At 44.2% G+C, this 22,916-nt stretch overlaps 1 long non-coding RNA gene across 1 annotated transcript in view; it reads left to right on the forward strand.

Moving 5' to 3' along the window:
* Positions 1–784: 784 nt before the first annotated feature.
* LOC128347657 (uncharacterized) overlaps positions 785–22,916 on the forward strand; it is a 36,323-nt gene continuing 14,191 nt past the window's right edge. The window contains exon 1 of the long non-coding RNA XR_008317645.1: positions 785–1,982. This is a non-coding gene — a long non-coding RNA (uncharacterized LOC128347657). The remainder of the gene's footprint in view (positions 1,983–22,916) is intronic.

Consider the following 22,916-nt stretch of genomic DNA (forward strand, 5'->3'; position numbering starts at 1 on the left):
GATAGGGAGATTGCAGAGAAGCTGAATAAATTCTTTGCATCTATCTTCACAGCAGAGGATACTAACCATATACCCGCTCTGGAACTGAGCTTCTCAGGCTTGGAGGCTGAAGAACTGGGGCAATTTGAGGTAATGAGAGAGGATGTGCTATACTGTCTTGAAAAACTAAAACTTAACAAATCGCCAGGGCCAGATGGCATCCACCCAAGAGTACTGAAGAAACTCAAATGTGAAATTGCTGATTGCTTAGCAAAAAATATGGAACTTTCCCCACCAATCAAGCTCTGTACCAGAGGCCTGGAAAGTAGTTAATGTAACTCCTGTTTTCAAAAAGCGATCCAGGTGGGTCTGGGAAACCACAGGCCAGTTAGCTTAACTTCTGTGCAGGATAAATTGATGGAAAGCACTTAAGGACAACATTATTAAACATACAGAAGAACACACCTTGCTGAAGGAGAACCAGCATGGCTTCTGCAAGGGCAAGTTTGCCTCACTAACATTTTGCAATTCTCTGAGAGTGTCAACACGCATGTGGATCTGGTTGACGTAGTATACTTGGACTTCCAAAAAGCTTTTGACAAAGTTCCCCACCAAAGGATCTTGAGTAAATGTAGCAGTCATGGGATAAAGAGACGGGTTCAACAGTAGATTAGTAACTGGTTGAAGGACAGGAAGAAGAGTGTAGGTGTTAATGGAAAGTTTTCACAATAGAGGGAAGTAAGAAGTGAGGTCCCCCAGGGATCGGCACTGCGACCAGTGCTCTTTAACTTGTTCATAAATTCCCCTCCCCTTCGCCTTGTGCGGGGGGGGAGGGAGTTTGTCTCAGCCACCCTGGACATGAGGCCCTAGAAGTGGCCTGATTGGCCAATTTGCAAAAAGGGGCGTGGTTTCGGCTGCAGCACGGTCGATCCACGCCTCTACTCTTCAGTTCTTTTCAGGATCTGCATGAGGAAGGAGCTCTTTACTTGGGCTCCTTCCACTTAGGCCTGGGGAGGGTTCGCCCAGGAGCGGGTGTGGCAGTTCTCCAGCGGGTTCCTTCAGGTCCCGCTGTGCAGGGCATTAGGTAGACAAGTCTCCAGGCTTTGCAAAATACCAGCGGGGCTCTGTGGCCTGTGGGCCCGATCGCAGCCTTCTCCAGTGTCCTGTTCCGGCATCTGCATCACGACAGGGCTTTGGCCCTTTGGTTTGTTGCAGGCCCGGGAGGGCCGTGGGGTGGGGCATTTTGCAAGTTTTTCTACAGCTTTCTTAGCTCTCCTGATCTTTGGAAGGGGTTTCTGGCTGCTTTTGGGGGCCTTGTTGTGAGGGGTTGTTGCTGGGCTTTCGAGTTGGCTTCTGGGGTTTTTTCCTTGAGCTTTGGTATTCCCTGGGGGTGGCTAAGGTTTTTTCCCTTCGTGCAAACCTCTCCCACATCCATAGGGTTGCTCTGTAGAGCAAGAATTGGGGGTTGGCTTCTCCTTCTAATATTGGTTGAGGGCTTGTGGGTGTTTTCACGATGCCCAGGAAAGCTAAGGAGAAAAAGAGTGGGAAGCCTGTTAGGCAGCCCAAAGGCCCCCCCCCTTCTTCCTTGGATGAGGATGATGAAGAAATGGCCCTTATTAGGGGCTTGATTGGTAGGATGGAGGCCTTGGAGAAGTCTCGCAGCGCTCCTTCTGATAAGGGTGCTGGTCCTTCTGGCGGGGTGGTGGTGTCCCTCCTCCCAAGGTGCCTCGCAGGACCAGGAGGGCTGCCCGGAATCAGCTTTTAAAATCACTCTCTAGTAGGTTGGAGGCGTTGGAAAAGGGAGGGGGCAGCCGGCCCGGCTCCTCCCTCAGGTCCGCAAGATCCATCCATGCCTGATGACCTGGTTCCTGGAAGGCCTGCTCCCGTGGCTCCATTGCCGTCGCCTGAGGACCCGGCTCCTGTGCTGCCTGCTCCGTCGCTTCCACTGCCTGCTGCGCCGGTTGAACCTCCGCCTGTGGACCCTCGAGTACCGGTGGCTCCGGGTGAGCCAGCAGCACCTACACCTCCCAGCGGCACCGGCCAGTGGCCCTATGTACCCTGGCTGATGCCAGCGAGCGGGAGTTGGGGAGTACACTCATATTGGCCTCCTTATACACATCCTTGGGGTTTAGGTCCCCCTGTTAGTATACCGGGGGTTACTGCTGGCCTGCAAGGGGCGGGTGAGCGGGTATGGACGGGCGCTGTGCCCCCGGGTACTCCGGTTGCCCCACCTGCAGGTGTGATCCCTAGCCCGGTTCCAGCGATTTCTGGTACCACCGGTCACTATCCCATGGGGATTCTCCCCGCCGGTTATCATGCCCCATACGGTGGCATGGGGCTGCTGCTTGGTGACCACTTACTGCCTGCTACCAAGGAAAAGATTTTGAAGGGAGAGTATATTGACATTTTTAGTCTCCTTTTTCGCGAGCCAGGAGTAAAACATAAAGAAGGGGAATCCTTTAAGGACCACGAGGCCACTAAGCGTAAGCCAGTTGAGAAGATGTGGAATAACTGGTTGTCAGGATTTACCATTTATATGGGCGTCATAGTTCAGGCGCAGCCTGCCTGTGGCCCGGCGCTTTTAAAATAAATGGATATGATCCATAGGGCAGTGTCCGATTTTGCCGGCTCCTCTTGGATCCGGTATGATGAGAGTTTTGCATGAGGGCTGCCTTGGACCCTTCCCTACCGTGGGACACCCCTTTACAGGAATTGTGGTTAGTTATTATGTCCCCGCCCCGCCCCGTAGAAGGGGATCGGTCAGACAGTGGCCACCTGTTATCTAGGGCAGCGGTCCCATCGACATCGGGCGGGGCTGGCCAGCAGTGGGTTCAACCCCACCTGGTCTGCTGGGAGTACAATACCCACGGTAAGTGTACCCGGTCCCCCTGCCACTTCAAACGCGCATGCGGCGTGTGTGGGGCCAAGCATCCTAGCTCTGCCTGCCCTAGGGCCAAGTTCAGTAGCTCAGGGTCCAAGTTCCGGCCTGGCAGCAACAACAAGAAGGGTGCCCCTCCTCCACCCCCTGTGGGGAAAGGGCCCCAGCCCCATCAAGCTTGATGTACTGGAGCTTTTGCTCCGGGACTATCCGGATCGGGTTGTGGCTGCCTATTTGAACCGGGGTTTCCAGGAAGGTTTTAGGATACCGTCTTCGGCCCGTTGTGGGCTTAGTAGCTCTCATAACTTGAGGTCTGTCATAGGTAAGGAACAGGTGGTTCTCAAGAAAATCAATAAGCAGGGGGCAGCTGGTAGGGTTTTGGGCCCGTTCGAGAGCACTCCCTTCCCGGGTTTGAGGGTCTCGCCCCTGGGGGTGGTCCCTAAGAAGGTACCTGGCGAATTTGGGTTAATTCACCATCTATCTCACCCTCGGGGGTCATCAGTGAATGATGGCATCCCGGATAGTTTGTGCTCAGTACGATACGCATCTTTTGATGATTCTGTCTGGGTGGTTAGGGGCCTGGGACCAGGGGCCCTTATGGCCAAGTGTGATATCAAGTCCGCCTTCCGCTTGCTGCCCGTTCACCCCAGTGATTTTGAGCTGCTGGGCTTCGCCTTTGCCGGGTGATTCTATTTTGACCGTGCCCTGCCCATGGGCTGCTCCATTTCTTGCACAGCTTTTGAGGCTTTCAGTACATTTCTGGAATGGGCAGTGCAGTGGAGGGCGGGGCTTATATCCACCTCGCATTACCTGGTTGATTTTCTTTTTGTAGGGCGGGGCTATTCTGAGGAATGCCAGCATTTGCTTCGCTCCTTTATGGAGCTGGCGGACGAGCTGGGGTTCCCTTTGGCAAGGGACAAAATGGAAGGCCCCATCACGAGGCTCTCCTTTTTGCGGATTGAACTTGACTCAGTTGCTGGTTGCTCAAGGTTACCCCAGGAAAAATTGTTGGCCCTTCTGGACCTAGTTAGGGCAGCTGGCTGAGCCCAAAAAATTACCCTGAGGGATTTACAAGTGTTAGTGGGCCATCTTAATTTTGCATGTAGGGTGGTGGCCCCAAGTCGGGCATTTTTGCGGCGGCTGTGTGATATGATGGCTGGCCTTTGGGCCCCCCATCATGGGGTCAGGATTACTGAGGGCGCTAGAGCTGACCTCTCCCTTTGGGAATCCTTTCTGTTGGGTTTCAATGGGGTAGCCTTTTGGAGGAATGAACTGTTAGTGGAGGCTGACCTACAAGTCCATTCCAATGCAGCAGGTGGAGTGGGTTTTGGGGTCTATTTTAGGGGTCGCTGGTGTGCGGCCCCCTGGCCCGTCGAGTGGGTGAGACAAGGGTTAGGTAGGGATCTTACGTTTCTGGAGCTTTTTCCTATCATAGTTGCAGTGCACATTTGGGCCGACGAGTCTTCTAACTCGTTGGTCTGGTTCTGGTGTGACAACCAGGCAGTAGTGCAGGTCATCAACTCACAAACCTCTCGCTCCCGGAGGGTTATGGGGCTGGTAGGGGCCCTGGTGTTGCAGTGCCTCCGGGCTAACATCTTGTTCCGGTCCCGGCATGTTCCGGGCGTGCGCAACGACATAGCTGATGCTCTGTCTCATTTTCAGTTGCACAGGTTCAGACAGTTAGCTCCCGAGGCGGCACTGCAACCGGATCTCATGCCTGCCTTTCTGTGGCAGCTTGGCAGTTGGAGGCACAACAGGCCATAGCGGCGTCTCTGGCGCCCAGCACCAGAGCCAGTTATGCAGCTAAGCTTCAAGCCTTTTCCTTGTTTTGAGGATCTGAAGCTTTGGAGGAGGTTTGGCCTGTTCCAGTGTGCCAGCTGCAACAGTTCCTCGTTATGTTACGTAGGGCGGGGCGGGCTGTGTCCACGCTTGGCGGCTACTTAGCTGCTCTGGCCTTTACAGCACAGGTAAAAGCGGTTAGTGATTTTTCAGCGGATCCTCGGGTACGGCGCATGCTCGAGGGCTGGTCCAGGGAGAACCCGGGCAGCCTCGACTCTAGACGTCCTTTCACCATAGATTTGGTTGCCGCAGTGCTGCAGCAACTTGAGGCCTGCTGTGCTAACCAGTGGGAGGTAACTCTTTTTCGGGCGGCTCTTTTAGTCACCTTTTTCAGCGCCTTTCGTCCAGGTGAGTTGCTACCATGGAACAGGGGCTCCCCGAGGGACCGTTGTTTGCAATTTTCTGATTTGTCACTCAGTGACGGGGTGGCACAGCTTTTTCTACGCCGTTCTAAGACGGATCAACACGGTAAAGGGCAGTTGGTGCGCTTGGCAGCTGCCTCTGACCCTGGCATTTGCCCGGTGATCGCCTTGCAGCACTACGCGGCCCTCGGGCCTGCCTCAGCGGGGTGCCTGTTTGTCCACGCGGATCAGGCACCTCTTACCCAATACCAGTTCCTGGCAGTGGTAAGAAGGGCATTGGTTGCAGCTGGGGTGCCGCCTGAAGGGCTCACATTACACTCCTTCAGGATTGGGGCAGCTACTACAGCTTCCCGGTTGGGCCTACAAGAGGCCGTGGTATGGCGGATCGGCCGGCGGAAGTCCGTGGCGGTCAGGCGTTATGTGCACTGACAGCGGACTATATTATCTGGATTGATCGAATTTTCTTTTTGGCAGGTGCTGGTGGGGCAGCGGCTCCTGTACGGGTCCTGATCTGTGGCCATTCGTTGGTCTTTTGGGCCTTCAAGCGTACCAGCACCTCCCACTGGGGTTCACAGCTGGGGTTTGGACGAAGAGCCCTGGTGTATTGGTTGGGCATGTGGGGCATGCTGTGGAGTCAGCTGCTCCCGGCCATTAAGGATCACTTAGCTAGATTCCCTGTGCCCACCGTTCTTGTCCTTCACTTGGGTGAGAATGACAGGCAGGCGGACTGGCCTGTCCATGGTGCAGCAAGCCACCTCCGATTTGACCGTACTGCGCAGGTGGATGCCCGGGGTTCGTATCCTCTGGATCAATTGGCTTCAGCGCAGGGTTTGGCGTGCTGCATTTAATGGGTTTAAGTTAGAAAAAGCCCGGCACAAGGTTTCGGCCGCCATAGGTAAGTTAGTTTTGGCGGCTGGTGGGGACATCATTAGGCAACCTGATTTAGCAGCTCGCTTCCACGAGCTATATCGCCCGGATGGTGTTCACCTTTCCGAGGCTGGGTGAGATTTGTATTTATGCAATATTCGGAATCGGCTTGCTGCACTGTTGGATGGCATGGGGCAGGGAGGCCAAGCAAGGGCTGACCTCCCTGGGTGGCAGTAACAGTGCGGGCTAAGGGGTAAGTGGTTGGTTAGAGTATGGTGAGCACCCTTGGATATTGTAAGGTGGAATGGTCAATCGCTCCTTTGTAGCCTGTGCGGCACGGGGAGAAATGGATTGCCAGGAAACCTGCTTAAGGATTTCATCAACCTTTGGGCTGTGCGGTCCGGGGTGGGTGAAGACCTTGAGCTGTCCAGATCCCCTCTTCTCTGGAGGGCGGTTGGCTTTGAAGGATACAGGTGGGGTATACCCGCCTGTTTCCTGAGCCAGGGTGTGTCGCCCATGTCAGGTGATGAATAGGATGGTAGCATCCTAGCTCACGCCTAGGGGCCCGCACTGTTCTATGTTGGTGATTAATCACCTGGTTTACAGTCCGCCTATGCCTATTTGTTTATTAATAAACGTGGCCCGTTTCATCCATTTAACGTCTCTGTGTCTTCTTGGGCCGGGGTCTGGGGACAATGATCTAGAAGTTGGGGTAAGTAGCAAACCGGCCAAATTTGCAGATGACTCTAAACTGTTTAGGGTAGTGAAATCCAAAACAGATCATGAGGAGCTCCAAATGGATCTCTCCAAACTGGGGGAGTGGGTGACGAACTGGTAAATGCAGTTGAAGGTAAGCAACTGTAAAATGATGCATACTGGGGCAAAAAAAAACCCAGCTTTGCATACACACTGATGGGGTCTGAGCTGTCAGTGACTGACCAGGAGAGAGATCTTCGGGCTGTGGTGGACAGCTTGAATGTGTTGACTCAGTGTGTGGCAGTTGTGAAAAAGGCCAATTTGATGCTAGGGATCATTAGGAAGGAGATTGAAAATAAAAACCCCAATATTATAATGACATTATACAAATCTTGTTAGAGGCTGTTGATTTTTACCCACAATAAAATTATCTCAGATTACTGTAAGGAAATGGCATTACTGCAGGAAACAGCAGAGCACTAAGGAATGAGCACACACTCCAGTTACAGAGTAGGTAGCAGAGGATGGTTTGGATATTGAAGCTATTTAGAGAAAAAACATGGACATCCTTGTATGACTAAACACTAAATATTTATTGGTTAAATACACTTAGATAGGAAAGACCTATATCTAATCTAAAGGACTACATAATGGATAGGTAAGGAGAGAGAGAGATATGTTTCCATCTGCTCTCTAGGAGGAAAAGAAGTATTGTGACTCAGCACAGGAAGTGCTGCAGAGTCAGTTCAGGGGTCATAGAGTAGGGACAGATAGGGAGACCCTTACTCACTGTCTCTACTCCCAATGCCCCTAGTGGTCATTAGGACAGTTGGTGCTAAAGGTTGATGCACTGGAAGTTCATCTCCAACACCCTTTCTCATCAACTGTCGCACCTGGTCAAATGTGGTACGGCCAGCCACGTTTGGAGTACTACATACAAGGGATGTGAGCAAAACTTGTTTTCCCAGTCTGGTTTGAATCTGAACCAGATTCGAATTGGACCAGGCATTTTCAGTTGTCCCCCCCCCGTTGAACGGGGGCCCGGTTCATTTTGAATTTGTACCAGTTTGGGCCTGGTTTGGGCGTGCCGAGTGGCATTAAAATCCTTTTTTTAAAAGGTGGACTTACTGCTGCCAAGGGGGTCTCTGGCAGCTCCCCATTTTCCCACCGACTCCCCTTGAGTTTCTGCAGGTTGGTTCGGTCCATTTGTAGGCTGTTTTGGCCCTCTGCACATGCACAGTGGCCATTTTGGGGCCTCTGACTATGCACATGGGCAATTTGCATCGCCACACAATTGCCAGTTAGAATTAAGCCGATTCACACATTCATTCCTACTGCATAAAGTTTGAGTTACCATATCTTAAAGAGGACATTGCAGAACTGGGAAAAGTGCAGAAGAGGCACACGTGCTCTTTGTAAAATAATAGAGGTGAGGTTCAGTTAATTTAACTGGCAGGACTGACTATGGAAAATGTGGTATGTGCAGGCCAGTGGGAAGTATCTTATTCAGAATTTCTTCTAAAATTAAAATAAAAAGGTTCCCACCTTTCCCTGAGCATGTTCTGGTGTAAAAAGTAGTGTATTCAGCTAATGTTCAGTTGCTGTTTGCGTCCTCAAGAACCCATGAGTTAAAAATACTTTGTGTGTCATGGTGTGTTTGTGTTTGTGTGTGTCATGGTGTGTGCTTGAGTTTGTGTGGGGGGATGATGCCTATCTTGCAGTGGTGGGCGGGGGGTGGGGCAAAGACTTTTAGGTCCAGGCTCCAACATCACCTACCCTGTTTCCCCGAAAGTAAGACCTACCCCGAAAGTAAGACCTAGCAGTAATTTCTGATGTACCGCTAATTGCCCTAGTGCATTTTGGGGGGCTAAAATTAATATAAGACACTGTCTTATTTTTGGGGAAACACGGTAGGTGCACCTCTAAGAAGTGGGCAACCAAGATGATTAATGATCAGGGGCTTGGAGAGCCTTCCTTATGAGCACCTACAGCATCTGGGGCTTTTTAGTTTGGAAAGACATGACTACGGGGGGACATGTATGATGTAGAGAAAGTGGACAGAGAGACATTTTTCACCCTTTCTCACAGCACTAGAACCAGGGGTCATCCCATGAAACTGATGACCAGGAAAATTAGGACTGACAAAAGGAAGTACTTTTTCACACACACATAATTAATCTATGGAATTCTCTGCCACGGGATGTGGTGATGAGTTGACCACTAGCTTGGATGGCTTTAAATGAGGTTTAGACAAATTCATGGAGGACAGGTCTATTAGTGGCTACTAGTTTGGTGGCTATAGGCCAACACCAGCCACAGGAGCACGATGTCGCTAAATACCAGTTGCAGGAAGCAACAGCAAGAGAGAGGGCATGACCTTAACTCTTGCCTGTGGGTTTCTCAGAGCCATTTGGTGGGCCACTGTGTGAAAAACGATGCTTGACTAGATAGGCCTAAGGCCTGATCCAGTTTGGACTGTTCTTATGTATGTTCTTCTGCAGCATTTTAGGATGTGATTGCACTAGGGTCCCTCTGTGACCCCTCTTACAAATTTTTTGACCCTGGTTTGCCTATCAATGCCTCTCTACTGATGCATATTCCCTGTCTTCAATGCCCATTCTGCTCAAAACTGAAGGCTAGTCTTTTGCACTGATAGTTTAAAAAATCATTTTTAATGCCGATACCAACATATGCACCTATAATATGGATAATGTGCAGAAAAAGTAACAAGATTTTCATATTTTCAAGATTTTCAAAGTTCTTAGCTGAGTAACAAAATGTAACAAGATTTTCATATTTACATCTGAAAGTTCTTAGAGTCAACTGAGTATCCTGAGTAGCTGTTCATTACAGCCATTAAATATATTTTATCTTGCAATGCATATTTTAACCACCTTAGTACTAAAAGATGGACCAAACTCTTGGGAAGCATATTTCTAAAATATAGAGCTATATTGTGGCATATGGTTTCTTGCAGCACATGTACTTTACTTATCATCAAGGAAAATGGCTGATCCAGCACCCATTATTTTACTCTGCCCAAATGAATCATTCCTTCTCAAGTGGCAACTGAAAACATTTACTTGTCTTTGGCTTGACATATAACTTGTTGCCATCCCGTACATTAAGAGATGTAAGCAAAGTCAACTTCTACCAGACAAAAGGTGACAAATGATCAGGCATGCTTATCTTTCCTCTTTCTGATGTGCTTTCTAAATGAAAGAGGGATTTTGGTTGACTGCCATAGATTTTTCTTCACTGTGTTATTGGAGAGTGGTGGCTTCCAGAAACCAGTTTCGTCAGTTAAACTGAAGAGCTGTCAGCTGTTGTCACAAGCTAGCCATATGTCAGACAACAAAGTGAGCTTTGCAGTACCACACAGCTGTGCCTATCTATATTTCCTCACATTATTCTTCCCATGACATTTTAGGAATGAAGAACGCATGAAAATTGCAATTTGGATCAATATACTTGTCCTTTTAGTTTGATCTCAGTTCTGCTTTCTTTACTACTTCTTTTCATTTTGCAGAAATTAAATTCTGTGGAGGAGTTATATTCCACTTCCAAATGTTAGGAAGACTGGGTATACTGTATCTCAGGCAAAATTCATCTCACAATCCCCAGTTCTGCTACATTCCTGGGATCTACACTAAGCTGAAGCTAGAGTATTGCTCCAGTCCTAGGATTTCAGTTTTACAGGATGTTGGACTGTCAGATAACATGTCTTTCCTTGGTTCTAATGGCCTGTTACAAGGGTCCCTAACCAGTGGTACTCCAGATGTTGCTGAACAGCAACTCCTATCATACCCAGCCACAAAACATTGTAGCTGGGGATGCTGGGAGTTGTAGTTCAGCAACACCTGGAGTACCAAGGAGTACCAACACCTGGACTATTAGAACATATGAGTATGCAACTAAATGGCCCAGGATATACACACTTTCTGGAAAAAGTTAAAATTATGCAGGATGAATGGTTACCTGGCCCCAGTTTGTAATGAGAAAAGAAATGGAAATTAAGGGCCAGTTCATACTGTACATGCAGCAGCGTCTACATCATCATGGCCTACTAGGCTCATGGCTTGGCAAGAATCAACATGCTGGCCAGTTAGATACATGAAAAAGTGTAATTAAAAATTGTGGATGCATGTTGACACCGTGATTGAAATTTCACCACTAATAACTCTGGGCTTGTGAAGCCTGCCTTGCAACAAAAGTTGAAAGTGATCTAGTATGGGCTGCTAACTTTGAGGTCACGTTGGAAAAGGCTTCCCTGAAATGTGTCCTTAAAGTACTGCAATGAGCTTTGTTTGGTGCTGCCCTTGTACGTAGTCCAGAAACTACAGTTGATCCAGAATGCGGCAGCCAGGCTGGTCTCTGGGTCATCTAGGAGAGACCATATTACTCCCGTATTGAAGGAGTTACTCTGGCTGCCAATATGTTTCCGGGAAAAATACAAGGTGTTGGTCATAACCTATAAAGCCCTAAACAGCTTGGGCCCTGGGTTTTTAAAACAATGTCTTCTTCGTTATGAACCCCACCACCCATTGAGATCATCAGGAGAGGTCTGTCTGCATTTGCCACCAGCTCATCTGGTGGCTACTTAGGGACGGGCCTTCTCTGTTGCTGCCCCGAGGCTTTGGAATGCGCTCCCTAGTGAAATAAGAGCCTCCCCATCTCTGACAGCTTTTTAAAAGTCTATAAAGATGCATTTCTTCACCCAGACTTTTAACTGATATTGTTTTGATTGTTTTAATGTTTTTAGAATATTGTTTTAAAATTTTAAATTGTGTTTTAGATTTCTTGCTTTTAAATTTTTGGTTCTTGTTTTTAATTAATGTTTTATTTTTAATCTTGTTGTAAACTGCCCAGAGACGTAAGTTTTGAATAAATAAATAAATAGATAAAAGATCAACATGCACTGAACTTGTGTTATTTAAAAGCTGTTGCTATAATATAATATTATCCTGTTATATTGTTAGAGACAAACTAGACATGATCACGTCATTGGTTTGGGCATGCTTGACTCTCCCCCTCCCAAGTAAGCAGCACAGATGGAGGGCAATCCAGATCAGGACCATAGTGGGGGCAAGGAAGGAGGCTTTACCCTAACCCCTGCTGTGATCCCGATGCAGCTCCCCTCCAGTGAGCACTATGTGCCCCACAAAGCAGCTTCATTGGGCTTCTTCCCCTGCCCCAAGACAAAGAGCATGTAGAGAGGGGGTGGGGGCAAGAGAAATCCAGACAGGAACTGCAGGAGGGGATAAGGTTAAAGTATCTCTACTCTTACCACTGTTCCCACAACTGGGATCAGTTGTGATCAACATAAATCTAATTTGGGGCCTACTGAAGGCTAAATTTGGATTTGATTTCTGAGATAAAAATATAAGCCACTGACTTATTGTCTTCAAAATTTGCCTGTCAGAGAGACTTTTCCATGGTCAGTTTGGGGTGTGGTGCTTCTACTGCATTCCTTAGAAGTATGTTATGCTTCCCTTGAAGCCCTGGAAGTCTGTTCTGGTTACTTTAATCCTTAGTAATTTGTAAGTTGCCCTTGTCATTGTGGTCATAACAGAAAATGGGGTGGGTGGGTGAGGACACTGAATAAAAAGCAAACAATCTGTCTCCACATGCCTTAAACTTTTATATGCCCAAATGCATTTCTGATTATTTATTTTTCAAAAGTTTTTGATCCTTGAAACAAATGGCAGACATCTAACGAAGGCTGAATTCATTGTGGTCTTTGCCTCCTTTAAGAAGAAGAGGGAATATTTTCTGCCTGCACAAAATCTATCCCCAGCATTGGTCCCACAGACTCAGGTATGCATTTTTGCATTTACCTATATCACCCTCATCACTTTAAATATAGCATTTAAAGTATATGAAATACTTCACAATAATAATAATAATCAAGATCAAAACAAAATTAATACTTTCAGCACATTTCCCCCTCTCTAGCATCCTAAATCCTTTCCCTGATCAATGTGCTGTATAATTGTTTCATTTAGCACCACTTTTTGGTTTGCTTCTTTGCATCCTGACTAATTATTTTGCAGTTGTTTTTGTTGAACCATGTTTGCCATATGTTGGAGCAAAGCATTGACTCAAATCCTTTGAATTCTGGCTTCCTCTTTATTTGTTGCTCTTCAGCACATTTAAGATTTGCTACAAAGTAGGAGCATTATTTCCTTTCTTTCTAGTACAAAGCTGTCACCAAAAATACTGGGATAAATACCCACATGTGAATTACAAACTGCACCTGTGCTCTGTAGTCCATCGTTCCCATCAAAGAGGTTTTGGAGTCACAGTGCCTTTACAAAGGCCACAGTGTGGCTGACTCCCTGAAAACATCACCAGATGCTGTTATAAAAGCCAAGGAAAAACCTTGTATCCAAATAAATATTAATGAATGAATATTAATACCAAAAAATATTAAAAATACTAGTAACTATTAAAAGATAGAAAGATCCCAGAGGAGAGCATTTTTCTATAAAACAAATGGAGATCATTCCATCTGTTTCTTGCTTGCTTGTATTTCTTCTGTGCTAATTCAGATTATTTGAAACAGATTACTGTGTTAATGTATTCTACATCCCTGTTCACATTGTGTTCAATGCACATTGTTATGCATGTTGTTTTATTTAGGTTACTACTGCTAACTGAGCAAAAAGGCACCTCTTAAAGTGGTGGATCTCTTATAATAAGCAGGGAGAGAGCAACTGTCCCTATCCAACCACAGCACAGCATCCTTCCAGTGGCTGTTCCTGCTGTCTACCTTATGTTTCTTTGTGAGCCCTTTGGGGACAGAGAAACATATCTGTCTATCTATCTGTCTGTCTGTCTATCTATCTATCCAAACCATTTTGAGAATATTTATTGAAAAGCAGTGCTGTATACAGGTGGCCCTTGTTTCCGTGGGTTTATTTTATGCAGTTTCACTTATTCACAGTTGACAAGCAAATTTCAGCTGTTCATGGTTTTTGCGGGCATGGTTTTTAGCTTTTGCTTAACATGTGCCTTATATATTATTATTATTTCTTGTTTACACAGTCAGACAGGTGTTATTGACTGGTTTGTTTTATCCAGACATCGAGTCCTTCCCAAGGACCTAGGATGACTGGATTTTATTGTCAATGTTGCTGTTGTTATAGATATTGTTGCAGAATATCGGCTGTTCCCAGTAAAGCTGCTTTTTGTAATTGGCTGAGGGTGATTTCTGTGGCCCCTATGGTGTTGAGGTGCTCTTCAAGGTCTTTTGGAACTGCATCCAGGGCGCCAATTATTTTGGTCTTTTTCTGCCACAGCCTTTCAATTTCAATTTGTAGATCTTTGTATTTGGTGATTTTTTCTATTTCTTTTTCTTCTATTCTGCTATCCCCTGGTATTGCTATGTCGATTATTTTAACTTGTTTTTCTTTCTTCTCGACTGCAGTTATATCTGGTGTATTGTGTGGCAGATGTTTGTCTGTTTGTAGTTGGAAGTCCCATAATATTTTTGCATCTTCATTTTCTACCACTTCTTCAATTTTATGGTCTCACCAATCTTTGGCTACAGGTAGCATGTATTTTTTGCAGATGTTCCAGTGTATCATCCCTGCTACCTTGTCATGCCTTTGTTTGTAGTCAAGAAAACAAGAAAAGATGGGGACACGGGCACAAGAACAAACAAATAAAATGAACCCGTGTAGAATGAACAAGGTACAAAAATGCAGAGGCACAGTGGAAAATGAAGAAATACTACATATATAATCTCAAACTGAAGGCATCCAGAAATAAGCAGCAAAAAAACTGATGTAAAGCTGCTGGTGTATAGACATTAGGAACTTCTGATGAAGATGTATGTGAAACAGACTATCATCTAGGGAGTCTGTCAAATTTTTCAAGTTTCAAGTCTTCATTCAAGCTTCAAGATTCCAGGGCAAAGTTTCCAGATTTTCCAAGGTCTGCGCAGAGGGGATTACCTCTCCATGTTGGAGGATGGACTTTCAGCAAACTGGCACCAGCAGCTTTACATCAGTTTGTTAACATTACCAGTGTTTGTACTATTGTTCTTTTGGGAGTGCTTTTTTGCCATTGGGGAGTTTGTATTAGTCTATATTGTTGTTGTTGTTTTTTGCTGCTGATTTCTGGAAGCCTTCAGTTTGAGATTATATGTAGTATTTCTTCATTTTCCACTGTGCCTCTACATTTTTGTAGCTTGTTCATTCTACACGGGTTCATTTTATTTGTTTGTAGTCAGTCTGTGCGATCTTTTTACAACAGCTGATTAGGTGGTCCACGGTTTCATCTGCTTCTTTACAAAGGCAGCACTTGCTGTTTGTGGTTGATTTTTCTACTTTTGCTCTTATTGCATTTGTTCTTAGTACCTGTCCTTATGCAGCCAGTATTCAACCCTCTGTTTCTTTCTTCAAGTTGCCATTCTTAAGCCATTGCCAGGTCTTGGTGATGTCTAATTTTCCACTTATATTGTGCAAATATTGACCATGCAGTGGCTTATTTTTCCATTTTTCTGCTTGGCTCTTGACTTGTTCTTTCTTGTTGGCCTGCTTTGTTTCATTGGTGTTGAATAGTTACTCGTTATTGACCACTTTAAGTGCATCTTCTTCACTGTCCTTGATATATTCTTCAAGGCCTCTTTTCTTCTCCTCTACTGTTTGATGGACTTGCAGCATTCCTCTTCCACCTGAGCTGCGAGGGGGGTATAGCTTATCTACATTATTGCGGGGGTGCAGATTATGATGATGATGATGATGGTGATGATTTAATTATTATTAACTATTACTATTATTATTAACTATAATAACTAACGATCTCTCTAACTGTGATCTCTCTAACTGTGAGAACACAATAATCTACTACTACTTCTACAGGAGGCCCTCATTTTATGTGGGGGTTAGGTTCCTGGCTACTAGCATGGCAAAACCATGGGCAGGGGGAATCCTTGAGCCTATGGGGAACTGGGGTTTATGTTTCTCAGAAATTTTCCATGTCCTCAAAATCATCCAGGGGGCAGGGCAGAAATAAGTGAAGAATAAGTTGTTGCTCCAGTTCCCCTGGCTCTCCAGCTCCTGCAGCAATGACCCCCCAAACCAACTTAGTCCTTGTTCCAGCTCTGAAAAGTCTTATCCCTGGTTGGCAGCAAATAATCACAAATCATGGGAGTCATGTCACTCAACCACAGCACCACTGGAATTAGCAGCAACCCAGGTGAGAAAAGAAAAGAAAAAAACATTTTTTAAAAGGAAGACAGAGGAGTTACATCACTCTGTCTGTGACAAGTCTCTGGCCTTGTTGGCAGAAAAATAAATAAAGCTCAGAAAAGAAAGAAAGAAAAAGTGGGGGATGGGGAGACAAAACACCTTTGTTAGTAGTCAGTCTGTGCGATCTTTTTACAACAGCTGATTAGGTGGTCCACGGTTTCATCTGCTTCTTTACAAAGGCGGCACTTGTTTTCTTGACTACAAACAAAGGCATGACAAGGTAGCAGGGATGATACACTGGAACATCTGCAAAAAATACAAGCTACCTGTAGCCAAAGATTGGCGAGACCATAAAATTGAAGAAGTGGTAGAAAATGAAGATGCAAAAATATTATGGGACTTCCGACTACAAACAGACAAACATCTGCCACACAATACACCAGATATAACTGTAGCCGAGAAGAAAGAAAAACAAATCAAAATAATCGACATAGTAATACCAGGGGATAGCAGAATAGAAGAAAAAGAAATAGAAAAAATCACCAAATACAAAGATCTACATATTGAAACTGAAAGGCTGTGGCAGAAGAAGACCAAAATAATCCCAGTGGTAATTGGCACCCTAGATGCAATTCCAAAAGACCTTGAAGAGCACCTCAACACCATAGGGGCCACAGGAATCACCATCAGCCAAATACAAAAAGCAACTTTACTGGGAACTATATTCTGCAACGATATCTATTACAACAGCAACAACATTGATAATAAAATTCAGCCATCCCAGGTCCTTGGGAAGGACTCGATGTCTGGATAAAACAAACCAGTCAATAATATCTGTCTGACTGTGTAAACAAGAAATAATAATAATAAACAGTTAACCACAATCAGCGAACCCCATGTGCTCCTGCAGAGCATGTCATGAGAATTTGGAATTTCTGGGCAATCCTGGATAGATTACTGTGGCTATCCAGCATTTAACCAGTATTGCTGATCAGGATTGGCTCCATGGGAGCGTGCAGAGTTTGCTGATTGAAATTAATTCTTTAATTACCATTGTTCTCATAGTGAGAACGCAGCCTTGATTTTATTTGGTGTTACTGTGTTTTAAATTGTGGTGTGCCATCCTGAGCAAAGGAAAAGGGTCTTGTACATTCTCTTAATACACAAACAAGCAAATAAATAAAATGTGCTCCTTACCCATGGTCAGGATGTGCTCCTGCCCTACGCAGAAGTAAAGTCTGATTTCAAAAGGGCAGGGACTCTGAGTTCTCTTTGGCCCATGGAAGACATTAAAACATTTTGTTAAAGGCTCCATTAAACAAGTTGTCTTGTATTCAACTTGAGCTGTATTTGACACCTGTTTTATTTCAGGATTTTGGGTACATAACAGTTGATGCTTGATTAAATCTGATAGCTAAGGAACATATTTGGACATTGCTTGATGTTGATACACAATAGTATATCACAATAATGTACCATATGATGTACCATTTATGTAAATTATCATTGTGATGTACATCAATGGTACTTCACAATGAATTTCAAAACTTCCACCTTCAGGATATACTTTTCACTTTGACTTGTCCTCTAAGGCAGGGATTCTCAATGTTGGGTCCCCAGATGTTATTGGACTTCAACTCTCATAATCTCCAACCAAAGGCCAACCTCCCATAATATCCAACCAAGGGCTAGGGATTATGGGACTTGAAGTCCAATAACATCTGGAGACCCAATGTTGAGAATCCCTGCTCTAAGGAACTCCTGCTCACCTGCTGTGGAACCCCTGTGCATTGCAGAGGATTCTGGGACATATTTTTAGATGCACCCTCAGTTCATGCAGGGCACTTTTGGGTTACCATTGCCTTCTGTGAATGGAAAGAGTGCCATGAGCACACCCAACAGTCCTTTCTGCAGTGCATGTCATATGCATTTTTAAATTTGACAACATTGGTTGCACCATCCATGGTACATCAGTGGTACATCAGTGTGACAATTATTAAACAGTAGACAGTTTGTGAGATTTCTAAAGTATCATCTTACTTTATACTAATCGTAGTAACCCACAGTTAAGTCATGGAAACTAACCAACATGTGGCCAGCAGGCACTAACTAGCTTCATGACAGCTTGGGGTTGGGGGGATATGTTGACCACAGTATTTTCCATTAAGGCTAGTTTTGGATGATTCCCCTGCCAGTATACAAGGGTGTAGATTTTTAGAGAGGCTTTTATCTTATCCTCTGGTAGGTTTCTTTGTGTTTAGCTTTTTATCAATAAATTTTAATTTCAATCTTTTAAAACATATTTTAATTGTGGTTTTAGCCTGGTCTTTGAACCTTTGAACCTTATTAATTTTTTAATTCTATTGAATCTATGTTGTAAGCTGATAATGATAATGATAATGATAATGATAATAATAATAATAATAGATCTATTGCCTAATCTCCCTTTGACAGCTATGGATTTCTAGTACAGAACCATGCCAATGTTCCTTTGAAAAGTCTCTTCTTGGCAATGATATATTCAAAATATTCCAACACACTCATTTTGATGACAAGTTCATTTTCTGTACCATGCTCCCCTCATTTCTAACATTTACAGAAAATACTGTCAGTATTGTACATATTGGCATAACACTTGATTCTTAATTATAGTCCCTGTTACTTCACTGCCTCTAAAATATATATTAGGATAGAAAAGAGGAATTTTGCTTTATTGTCAGGCATCTGGTACTTGCAACAGTTAGTTCAGTCCAGGCTAAAAGAATTACTCTGAGGAGTCACTGAATAAGATAACCACCAACTTTGTATTCTAAGCACCTCAGCCCATTTATTAGAATTTGAAATCCAACAAAGGAGCTGTATTCAGAAAAGTCTATCTCAGTGAGCACTGGATTCATCAATGGGATAATGTGAGGAGAGGTTTTTCCTCCTTTAAATTTTAATGAAGGGCATTTCTATTTGTTATTTGAACAGCTAATGAATATTAACCAGTGGCCTATTGCGAGTGACTGACTTCATTTTTATAGAACACCAGCATGAAGGCAGTTAACAGGATTTAAATTAAGTTTAACAAGTGGTGGCTCTTTTTGGTACATATTCACATTTGCTTATGACAGGCAGGCATTTTTAGAATTCCGTGATCTTTGGGCATTGACATTGTGAAAGAAAGTTGAAAGTTAATCTCTACATTTCCACCACCATGAGCTCAAAAAAAAAAAAAAAAGGCAGCTCATTAAAAGGATTTTCATTTTATAAGGGAAGCATCAACAAATGAGAATTAGGTTCTACCTCACTTCTAGGGATGTGCAATTTGATTTGTGTGTGAATTAGTTCATGACAAATTGGAGGGTGAGTCATGGATTCACCTGAGAATCGAATTGTCCCTTAAATAAAGGGGCTGATAAGAGGCCAAACTGAATTGGAGCCGATTTGTTGGGGATCGATTCGTATGATTTGTGTCACAGGCACGATTTTGTCTCCATGTTTTTCAAATGCTGATTGTTTTTATGGCACTGGCTTCTGATTGCTTGTTGTCATTCAGATAAATATATTGTCCAAATATTTTAGCATGGGCAACTGTGCCTCCAGTGGCTGGTGGAAAGGAACAGGAAGTGGGGAGGTCAAAGGAGGGAGTTACAAAATGTATATAAGGGGATGCTTGGAGGCAGAGAGAGCCATTGCTTTTTGTGCCTCAGGAGAGGATCATCAAAGAGAGACTGCAGCAGCACTGAGAGCAGAGTGGTGGTGGTGGTGGTGGTGGTCTGGGCCTGCTAGCCTGTCTGCCCCATGCTTCCAGTGAGTGGAGAGAGAGAGACAGAGGCTTATCTTCTGACACTGTTTTTTAAAAATCCTTTTAATTTGCAGTACCAGCTGATTTATTTTCCCCTATCTGTTTTTTATTATTATTTGTACCACCAACAGCAGTGGCTTTAACTGGGTGCTGCTTGGAATATTATTTTATTATTCATGTTTGTAACCAAACCAAACCCCAGTGGCTCTAATAACTAGAGTGCTGTGTGTTCTATTTCCCCCTGATAATTATTTTAAAATAGTACCAGCAGCCCGATGGCTCAACTGGATGCTGTTTGGAATTTATTTCCTTGTGTGGTTGATTAGCTCTCTCATTGCCAGCCCCCCTTTAATAACTGTGGTGCTGTGATTCCCCACCCCCCAATTTATTTAAATTGTACCAGCAGCATCCAGGCTTTAACTGGGTGCGGACTGTAGGGGAAGAATGGCAATTCAGTCCCCAAATAGCAAAGCAAATCCAGTTTGGTAAGAAAGCAGCAAAGCAAAAGGTCTTGAGACAGTTCTTTAGTGCCGAAGAACTACAAGGATTTATTTAAAGAAAAGGTTACAAACAAATGTGAAAAAGCCTTCAGCTTAATTTCAGCTGTAGCTCATGGCTGAAGAGAGAGGCCAAAACAAAGACATCATCAGAGAGACAAAATGGAGACTAACATTGGGAGAACAAAGAGGGAGAACAAAGAGTCCAGCACTTTTATCCATGACCATAAAACCCTCGAGTGGTCACAATGAGATACTGCAGCTGAGAGCTGACACTGCCAGGGTCCTAGCTCCAACACTCCTTCTCATTGGCTCATGCTGCTGCCTATAAGTCCCAACTTCTCTCTCAAGATTTTGAAACGATTCCTGGGCAATGGCTTAGCACATCTGCTACCATTTGTTCACTTGGATACATCAATTTTACAAGTCCCCTTTCTTGTGCATCCTGCATATAATGATATTTTGTTTCAATGTTTTTTGTTCTAAATTTAGTTTTCTCCATTTGTGAGATCTATATGCAGCTTTGATTATCCTTGAACATCTCAATGGGTTTGGGTTCATCTGTGTTGAAATCTGACATTAGCTTGTGCAGCCACACCACCTCTTGATATGCTTGAGAGACAGATAAATATTCTGTCATGGTAGATGAGAGAGCAACCATTGATTGCTTGCAGCTATGCCAACTGACTGCTCCACCACCATAAAAGAATACATAACCACTGATTGACTTCTGATCTGTCTGATCCTCAGCCCAGTCTGCATCCTTATAACCTACTAATTTGAGTACACTACTAGCAGGCAACTTTAATTTTAGATGGATTGTCACTTTTAGGTATCTACCTGGTCTCTTTACCGCAGCCGAGTCATCTTTGCTGGGTGTGCTTACTTTCCTACTCAAGATTCCCACAGATGCATCTATATCCGGTCTTGTTAATATAGCTACATATAAAAGCTTTCCCATCGCTGTACTGTACTCACTGTTGTCTGGTAGAAGTTCACTCTCCTTCTTCTGTTTTAGGTAACCTGTTTCCATAGGTGTACTCATTTCTTTGGCCTCTGTAATTCCCAAATACTCTAGAAAATCATTTATTTTCTGTTTTTGGTTAAGCAAATAGCTTCCATCTTCTTCTCTCTCTATGTGTATCCCAGGATAGTGTGAAACAGGCCCAAGTTCTTTTAGTCTTATCTAACTATTCAGATGCTTTATTATTTCAAGATTGTCCTCTTTATTCTCATAACAAATTATCAGGTTATATAGGTCCATCTGTTGTCTTTGAGCCTTGAGTACAGGCAAGGGTCAGCCTCTCCTTGGGTAAATCCCTTATTGGTTTAACTTGACATTCCAGGCTTTTGTAGCCTGCTTTAGTACATAAATGCTTTTCTGCAGTTTACATACAACTTTTTCTTTACGAGGTTCCACAAATTCTGGAGGCTGCTCCATATAAATATATTCTTTGATGTTTCCATGAAATGTAGTTTTCACATCTGTGTGATCCACTTGCATTTTCTTTGCTGCAGCAATGCTTAGAAGTGTCCTTACTGAGGTGTGTTTAATGTCTCATCAAAATTTTCCCCATATATTTGCAAGAATCCCTTTGCCACCAGTCTTGCTTTGTAATGCTGGACATCTCCTTCTGCATTTTGCTTCATTTAAAAAATCCACTTGCACCCCATAGTCTTCCCATAGTCTTCAGGTAGCTCTGTGAGTGTCCATGTGTTATTTTTGTCAATGATTCCATTTCTTCTTTCACAGCTTCTTTCCAATTTTGTGCTTCAGTTGCAGGCAAGTTATCCATTTATTTCCATGTGCTTGTTTCTTGAAACCTTTCTGCCTTTGCAATGTAGGAAAGTTTCTTAGGTGAAACTCCTTTATTTTGTCATGTTGAACACTGCACCCTTTCTTCGCCATCAGCATTCTCTTTTGCTGAATTGCTACCAGGTGTAACACTTACAATGGCTCCTTTCTGTTGGTCATATTGCCTTGATTCTTTCTCCAAGGTTGACTTTTCATTTTCACTGAAGTGTGCTATGTTGCATATTTTAATTGTTTCTGTGGCGACCTAAAATCCAATATCCTTTACATCCTATGGAATAGCCAACAAGTATTCCTTCCTCAGATCTACAGTTGAGAGCGGTCATTTTGGCTTTTGGTATATACAGGTGAAACTCAGAAAATTAGAATATCGTGCAAAAGTCCATTAATTTCAGTAATGCAAATTAAAAGGTGAAACTGATATATGAGACAGACGCATTACATGCAAAGTGAGATAAGTCAAGCCTTAATTTGTTATAATTGTGATGATCATGGCATACAGCTCATGAAAACCCCAAATCCACAATCTCAGAAAATTAGAATATTACATGGAACCAAGAAGACAAGGATTGAAGAATAGAACAGTATCGGACCTCTGAAAAGCATAAGCATGCATATGTATTCAGTACTTGGTTTGGGCCCCTTTTGCAGCAATTACTGCCTCAATGCGGCGTGGCATGGATGCTATCAGCCTGTGGCACTGATGAGGTATTATGGAAGACCAGGATGCTTCATTAGCGGCCTTCAGCAATTCTGCATTGTTTGGTCTCATGTCTCTCATCCTTCTCTTGGCAATGCCCCATAGATTCTCTATGGGGTCAGGTCAGGCGAGTTTGCTGGCCAATCAAGCACAGTACACTGTATACTTTTCAGAGGTCCGATATTGTTCTATTCTTCAATCCTTGTCTTCTTGGTTCCATGTAATATTCTAATTTTCTGAGATTGTGGATTTGGGGTTTTCATGAGCTGTACGCCATGATCATCACAATTATAACAAA

The sequence above is a fragment of the Hemicordylus capensis genome, chromosome 2 (genome assembly GCF_027244095.1).
Source record: "Hemicordylus capensis ecotype Gifberg chromosome 2, rHemCap1.1.pri, whole genome shotgun sequence".
Lineage (NCBI taxonomy): Eukaryota > Metazoa > Chordata > Lepidosauria > Squamata > Cordylidae > Hemicordylus > Hemicordylus capensis.